The following is a 9,161-nucleotide window of genomic DNA, read 5'->3' on the forward strand; positions in this document are numbered from 1 at the left end:
TCTCTCTTCCTCTCCCCCCTCCATCTGACTCCAAACCTCCCTCCACCCTCTTCTCTCTCCTTACATCACCTATCCCTCCATCTCACTCAGCATGCCTCTTCTCGCTCTCTCTCTCTCTCTCTCTCTCTCTCTCTCTCTCTCTCTCTCTCTCTCTCTCTCTCTCTCTCTCTCTCTCTCTCTCCCTCTATCTCTCTCTCTCTCTCTCTCTCTCTCTTCCTCTCATTTTATCTCTCGAGTGGGTGTCGCTGTGTCGCAGTTACTAAAAGATGTACCCAGAGCTTATCCAGACAATTCCACCCCCCGCTCTCTCTTCCTCTTCTTCTCTCTCCCTCTCACTTTCTTTCTTTCTCCCTCTCTCTTTCTCCTCTCTCTCTCCATCTCTTTCACTCTCACCCCCTCTCTCTCGATCATGCTACTTCTCTCTCTCACCCTCTCTCCTACCCCCATCTCTCTAACTCCCTCTATCTCTCTCTCCTTCTCTCTCTCTCTCTCTCCTCCCTCTCTCGCTCTCATAAATTGTATTTAAGGGCTTTATTGGCATGGGAAACATATGTTAAAATTGCCAAAGCAAGTGAAGTAGATAATAAACAAAAGTGAACTAAACAATACAAATTAACAGTAAACATTACACTCACAAAAGTTCCAAAAGAATAAAGACATTTCAAATGTCATATTATGTGCAAATAGTTCAAGTAGAAAAGGGAAAATAAATAAACGTAAAAATGGGTTGTATTTACAATGGTGTTTGTTCTTCATTGGTTGCCCTTTTCTTGTGGCAACAGGTCACAAATCTTTCTGCTGTGACGGCACACTGTGGTATTTCACCCAATAGATGTAGGAGTTTATCAAAATTGGGTTTGTTTTTTCAAATTCTTTGAGGGTCTGTGTAATCTGAGGGAAATACGTGTCACTAATATGGTCATACGTTTGGCAGGTTAGGAAGTGCATCTCAGTTTCCACCTCATTTTGTGGGCAGTGTTCACAAAGCCTGTCTTTTCTTGAGATCCAAGTCTGTCTACAGCCGCCTTTCTCAATAGCAAGGCTATGCTCACTGAGTCTGTACATAGTCTCTCTCTCTCTCTCTCTCTCTCTCTCTCTCTCTCTCTCTCTCTCTCTCTCTCTCTCTCTCTCTCTCTCTCTCTCTCTCTCTCTCTCTCTCTCTCTCTCTCTCTCTCTCTCTCTCTCTCTCTCTCTCTCTCTCTCTCTCTCTCTCTCTCTCTCTCTCTCTCTCTACACCACCACCACCAGGGGTTCTCTCAATCGATCTATCATTAAGGGAATGGCTTGGCTCAGTTGGCTATAAGTGGCTTATCAGAGATGCTAACGCATCAGTCTAGTGTTACTGTAGGGTGGAGAGGCTGCAAGAGGCTGGGGCTGTCTGGGCTGACACATCACAATTGCTGTGCATATTGAAACAGCCTCCTCCGGACACATCATGCAGTGGCCCATGATAAATGATGTACAGTGTGATGAATATCTCTGCTTTTTCATGTATGGTTAGGAGCCAAGAATTCTAATGTTAAATGCCAGAATGTTTTGTATTGGGGTTGTGTGGCACACAGAGTGAAAGGCAGGTTGGTGCGTGTTAGAGTGCAGACTGAATTATTCATAGTCAAAGTCAGGCCTCACAGTGGGGAGTGTCTGCCTGGCGACACGGAGGACTGAGGGAAAGTACAAAAAAAAAAAGAAGCTAAATATGAAAGACATCAAAGCCCCAAAACATCTCATATACAGGACCATCATCCCACAGCATCCTGCATCTGTCTAAGAATAGAACAGAACAACGTTTCCACACTGGTGCACCTCTATCCTCCATATCAATTCCCCTCACTCACTCTCACACACACACTCACACACACACACACACACACACACACACACACACACACTCACTCACTCACTCACTCACACACTCACTCACTCACACACACACACACACTCACACACTCACACACACACACTCACACTCACACTCACACTCACACTCACACTCACACACACACACACTCACACTCACACTCACACTCACTCACACACACACACACACACACACACACACACACACACACACACACACACTCACACTCACACTCACACTCACACTCACACACACACACACACACACACACACACACACACACACAACTAGTCTCTGTGAGGACTGGAGATGCATGGGCAGCACACCAAGACAGAACAACACACATCAGTGCACACACACCCAAACAGATATTTACCCATTTTCATAGTAATAAACACATACACACACACACCACAGGAGGCTGCTGAGGGGAGGACGGCTCATAATAATGGCTGGAACGGCGCAAATGGAATGGAATCAAACACATGGAAATCATGTGGTATTTGATACCATTCCACTGATTCCGCTTCAGTCATTACCACGAGCCCGTTCTCCCCAATTAAGGTGCCACCAACCCCCTGTGACACACACACGCACACACACACACGCACGCAAGCACGCACGCACGCACGCACGCACGCACGCACGCACGCACGCACGCACGCACACACACACACACACACACACACACACACACACACACACAGCAGGGCAGCTGCACAGACAGTAGCATAGTAGGAGTGCTCCAGCAATGCTGTGTGCTAGCCCCACCCCAGATGAGAATGTCCCAGGAATGGAGTCTCCGTTCTAATCTGGCTCAGTTCCACTGTGTACCTCACATCCCATCCACAGCAGATGTAGAGTATATTCCTGGTTGCCTGCCTGACACAGCCTGTCGTGGGCACTGCCTCATATGCCTGCCACCACCCAGATACACAGGCCTGGAGGCCAAACTGCAGGGGGTAAATCACCACAACACCATCACAGTAAACCAGTCAGGTTCCAAACACCGTAGTGCGATACTACACCCCTAATAGCCAGTATTTACAACCAACTTCCCTCAATACTGAAGGCATACAGTTGTAACACAATAGACCACAGAACAAAATGCCAAATACTCTACTGGTATAAACACATCTAGAAAAACTGACCAGTGTGGTTACCCCAACACACACATGGATTCCATAACACCACCTAGTTACCCAAAATGGAATCCATGTGAGACCACAACAAAAAATACATGTCGCACCACATGACCATAACAAGTGTTCACAACGTATTTATACAACCAAATGTACCATACATGGACATACAGTACAACTCACCACAATATTACACCCAAATGCCCCAGATATTTAATTCCCACCTTAATCACTCTATCTGATAGTCCAGCAGCGCAGGATAGCCTGCCTGTGTGATCCTCTTACAGTAGGCTAACACCACCACAGCACCAAGAGGGCACTGGGGCACTAAGTATTCACTAGTAATCCCTAATATAGCCTAGAGAGAGAAAGACAAACGACCTGCTCTGTTTACTGTACTATATGCAGTGATATGAAGTGAAGTAACAATGTTTTTCATAAGTTTAGACCTTTACATGGTACATTCATATATCATGGTGTCAGGTGGTCCTAGCCCACGTCCCCCCTCTCTCCCTCCACCCTCCCCCTCCCCCTCCACCCCACCCTATCTATTCAAAAACTGCTTGGTGAATCACACTGCTGCAGCCTTTAATTCAGATCTTCTGAGGTAATTGTTTCGACAGTGATTTATGGAAAAACACACCACCAAGTGTTTCTCCACATGCATCTCAAATCCATCTCCCTACGACCTTGCATGTTATACCCTGCTGTACAACCACATCAAAAGCGACTATTAAAAACGATGTACATCATTGATCACGGAATTCCTGTTAGGTATTTTTGCCGCGTCATGCGTGTTCCTAGATGAAGGGAACGTTTTGCTCGCGTACAGGTGATGAGCACACACTCTGCGAAAGTACTGCAGTGGGGTGGTCCCGCACGCAGCCGGCAGGTTAGGACACGGCTCAAATTATTCCATCATCCCACAGCACCCTGTAGCTTTTACAGATAATAAACCACATTTCAGTGCCATCATTATCATACAGTTTGGGATATTCTCTACGACACAGTGGTTATTTGTCATGACCATTACAGAGTGCTAGAGAGGTGGGCGGGAAATGAACCATGCGATGCAGAAACTTGCACGCTGGCGCGAGAAAGCACTGCAATGCAGAAAGCCCAGTACGAGACTGTAACTGCCGCGCGCCCTCAGGAAACATGCCACTTGACTTTCCTCAGAATTCAAAGCAAAAATATATAGATTATGCAACTGTGTAAAACATAACAGCCATCGTTAACCCTTATACAATGTTTTGATGATTATTGGTCATTTCAAATCAGATGTTCTGCCCTTCAAAGACTAGATGCACCTATTGCCCAGAGGTTTTTGCCACTTCTTTCTTGATTCACATTTTTACAATGAATCCCTTTTTATGTCAATATTGTTATCAATATGATGCATATACAGGCTTAGGCTATTTAATTAATATGATAGCAATAGGCTAACGAAGGACAAGACACTGACATAAATGACCGTTACTGTTTCACAAGACTTACGTGATGAGCATTCTTGAACACCCCAAAATAAAAGGCTTATGCTCAATATTTTGCAAATCATCCTTTACAGAGGACACGCGTTTCCGCACATGCTATGTTAATTAGATCGTAGATTGTGTTCTCCTATCCACAGGGCACGGTAGCATCCTTTCACCCCCCTTTTCCCAACTTTAACTAGCGCCGTTTCAACTCCTCTTCCCGGGATCTCGGGTAGCCTCTGCCGGGGCGGGGACGCGCATCAGTTACTGGTGCTGATGCTGCGCTTCACCGAGAGCGCGCACTGCTAGACTATATTTTATGTAAATTGTTTTTAATTAAGGTCACATATAGGGGACACATTTCCAAGTGATCATTGTGATCACTTTGTGGATGTGAAATACTGGCAACGCGTGCTTTGACACTGTGACTTCAGTGGATCCTCCAGAATTCCGCGTAGTTTTTGGTCCAGGGGAAGGAAGGGGTGGGAGAGAAAAAAAACTTTTTTGTCGAGCAAGCTACTTCTGTTTCCCAGTAGATAATTTGAACCCTATACGTTTGACTTTCTTGTCAATAGTTCCGCAAATATACCTAGTCAGTAGCTTAGTGACCCAGGATTTATGCGATTCGTTTTACCGTCGTAGAATACGGTTGTTCCTTTCCCGCATCGTTACACTCGTATACTGCTTTAGTTTGGCATCTCCCATATTATATCAGTGGGCTTGGCATGCGGTACTTCTCACGGCCTCGCACTGGTCATAGGCGCACTGAGCCTATCAGAGAGCATCATCAATTTGGTCAAAAGCCTCTTACTCCCCTGAGACCAAAAGTCTGACAACGATTCTGACGTTTATAATGTCTGCCGTTGCTCCCTAGTTATGTGGTCGAAAATAATACTGTGCTGTACAAGAGGCTACACCACAACCAGTTATGTGGAGGACTGACCTTGACCTACAATAGGGCCCTGAATAGGTACCAACAAAATTACAAGAGACTGATCATGTGTAGCCCAGGTTACTGACTGCCAGTTTGTGGCTGATGCTGAGACAAGCAGAGGCAGAGAGGATAGGGTGGGGGCGGGTTGGTAAGATTGACTGGGGGATTTATCTATGAAATGCGTGGCACAATGGCCATAAACTAAAAAGGCTTTGGGATTAAGAAGTGGGTTTATGGGACAGCGGGCAGCGGCAGTGTCAGTGCCGGGATGGGGTGAGATTGGACGTCAAGGCGAGTGTGGGATTTGCGTTTTCAATCAAATCAGATTGGCATTTTGTAATCTCTCTGCCTCCACCTCCCCCAGCAATATCAAAACATACTATATACCTTTGGAAATGGAATATATGAAGCCTATACTCTCTAAGAAGATGAGGAGGAGGGGGAGGAGTATTAGTCTAGAGTTGTTTTTCTTCCCACTAATTGCTTGTATTAAAGAATAATCATTGTGGTTTTAAAATGCATGTCACATTGCTTGGATTGGTTCACTCAGCAAAGCGCTGATTGGTCAACAACAGTGAGAAAAATAGAGTTATGGGCTGTACGGCCAAGGTAGATTAGAAAAAAACCTAAAAGTCATCAATGAAAAAAAATAGCATACACACACACACACACACACACACACACACACACACACACACACACACACACACACACACACACACACACACACACACACACACACACACACACACTAGAAAGTGTTAATCTCTCTCATTCACACACAGGTGTATACATTCAGGTTGGGGTCAGGGGTCAAACTGAATGCAACATCCATCTTGATTACCATCTGTTTCCAGGGTGACCTTGACCTGTCTCTTCTTACAGTTTGTGGTGAATCTTCAAAACTCTTCGTACAGAACTCCAAACTGTTAACATTTGTAACACAGCCAGTCTTACATTCAAAACCTTTCATTGTGCATTCATTTTGTTTGGACATCTTTCACCACACAACCATTGATACAACATATACGTTTACTGTGAAATATAATGAGTACATTAGTTTAATCACCAAAACACAACATAATGATATCTTCTCAATGCAGTTATTTTAACAGCCCGTTAGCAATAGCAAAAAGTAAGATAAATGTTTCGAAATTGCTATTTGAATGTAGATGCTACGGTACTGTAAATTACAGTACATTACACTGTTTTCACATTAGGCAATACACTTGTACTACCCATTAAAAGTGACTGAACATCAAATTGGCCAAATTTTTATCCCATGTGTGTGGTCAATGGTGTGATCATTGTAGACATCTTTCACAATATCCACTGTATATACAAAAGTATGTGGACACCTCTTCAAATTTGTAGGTGTATAAAATCAAGCACACAGCCATGCAATCTCCATAAACAAACGTTGGCAGGAGATTGGCCTTACTGAAGAGCTCAGTGATTTTTAACGTGACACCATCATAGGATGCCACCTTTCCAACAAGTCAGTTCGTAAAATGTCTGCCCTGCTAGAGCTGCTCCAGTCAACTGTAAGTGCTGTTATTGTGAAGTGGAAACATCTAGGATCAACAACGTCTAGGCCGCGAAGTGGTAGGCCACACAATCTCATAGAACGGGACCGCCAAGTGCTGAAGCGCGTATCGCGTAAAAATCGTCTGTCCTCCAAACGTCAGCACAATAATCTGGAGCTTCATGAAATGGGTTTCCATGGCCAAGCAGCCGTATACAAGCCTAAGATTACCATGCGCAATGCCAAGCATTGGCTGGAGTGGTGTAAAGCTCGCCACCATTGTGGAAATGCATTCTCTTCACCATCTGGCAGTCCAATGGACGAATCTGGGTTTGGCTGATGCCTGGAAAACGCTACCTGCCCGAATGCATAGTGCCAACTGTAAAGTTTGGTGGAGGAGGAATAATGGTCTGGGGCAGTTTTTCATGGTTCGGGCTAGGCCCCTTACTTCCAGTGAAGGGAAATCTTAACGCTATAGCATACAATGACATTCTAGATGATTTTGTGCTTCCAACTTTGTGGCAAAAGTTTGGGGAAGGCCTTTTTCTGTTTCAGCATGACAATGCCCCTGTGCACAAAGCGAGGTCCATACAGAAATGATTTGTCAAGATTGGTTTAGAAGAACTTTACTGGCCTGCACTGAGCTCTGACCTCAACCCCATCGAACACCTTTTGGATGAATTGGAACGTCAACTGCGAGCCAGGCCTAATCGCCCAACATCTGTGCCCGACCTCACGGATGTTCTTGTGGCTGAATGAAGCAAGTCACCGCAGCAATGTTCCAGCATCTAGTGGAAAGCCGTCCCAAAAAAAGTGGAGGCTGTTATAGCAGCAAAGGGGGGACCAACTCCATATTAATGCACATGATTTTGGAATGAGATGTTCAACATGCAGGTGTACACATACTTTTGATCATGTAGTGTACCTTAAAAAAAGTAGGGGAGTGGATCAGAAAACCAGTCTGTATATGGTGTGACCACCATTTGCCTCATGCAGTGCGACACATATCCTACGCATAGAGTTGATCAGGCTGTTGATTGTGGCCTGTGGAATGTTGTCCCACTCCTCTTCTATTTACATTTACATTTAAGTCATTTAGCAGACGCTCTTATCCAGAGCGACTTACAAATTGGTGCATTCACCTTATGATATCCAGTGGAACAACCACTTTACAATAGTGCATCTAACTCTTTTAAGGGGGGGGGGGGGTTAGAAGGATTACTTTATCCTATCCTAGGTATTCCTTAAAGAGGTGGGGTTTCAGGTGTCTCCGGAAGGTGGTGATTGACTCCGCTGACCTGGCGTCGTGAGGGAGTTTGTTCCACCATTGGGGTGCCAGAGCAGCGAACAGTTTTGACTGGGCTGAGCGGGAACTGTACTTCCTCAGAGGTAGGGAGGCGAGCAGGCCAGAGGTGGATGAACGCAGTGCCCTTGTTTGGGTGTAGGGCCTGATCAGAGCCTGAAGGTACGGAGGTGCCGTTCCCCTCACAGCTCCGTAGGCAAGCACCATGGTCTTGTAGCGGATGCGAGCTTCAACTGGAAGCCAGTGGAGAGAGCGGAGGAGCGGGGTGACGTGAGAGAACTTGGGAAAGTTGAACACCAGACGGGCTGCGGCGTTCTGGATGAGTTGTAGGGGTTTAATGGCACAGGCAGGGAGCCCAGCCAACAGCGAGTTGCAGTAATCCAGACGGGAGATGACAAGTGCCTGGATTAGGACCTGCGCCGCTTCCTGCGTGAGGCAGGGTCGTACTCTGCGAATGTTGTAGAGCATGAACCTACAGGAACGGGTCACCGCCTTCTATTGCTGGACATTGGCGGGAACTGGAACATGCTGTCATACACGTTGATCCAGAGTATCCCTAACATGCTCAATGGGTGACATGTCTGGTGAATATGCAGGTCATGGAAGAACTGGGACATTTCACCTCATGCTGAAACATGAGGTGATGGTGGTGGATGAATGGTATGACAATGGGCCTCAGGATCTTGTCGCGGTATCTCTGTGCATTCAAATTGCCATCGATAAAATGCAATTGTGTTCGTTGTCCGTAGCTTATGCCTGCCCATACCACCATGCGGCAGGGCACTCTGTTCACAACGTTGATATCAGCAAACCGCTCGACCAAACGATGCCATACACATTGTCTGTGGTTGTGAGGCCGGTTGGACGTACTGCCAAATTCTCTAAAACGACGTTGGAGGCGGCTTATGGTAGAGAAATTAACAT

Source organism: Salvelinus namaycush, chromosome 3, assembly GCF_016432855.1.
Source record: "Salvelinus namaycush isolate Seneca chromosome 3, SaNama_1.0, whole genome shotgun sequence".
Taxonomy (NCBI): Eukaryota; Metazoa; Chordata; class Actinopteri; order Salmoniformes; family Salmonidae; genus Salvelinus; species Salvelinus namaycush.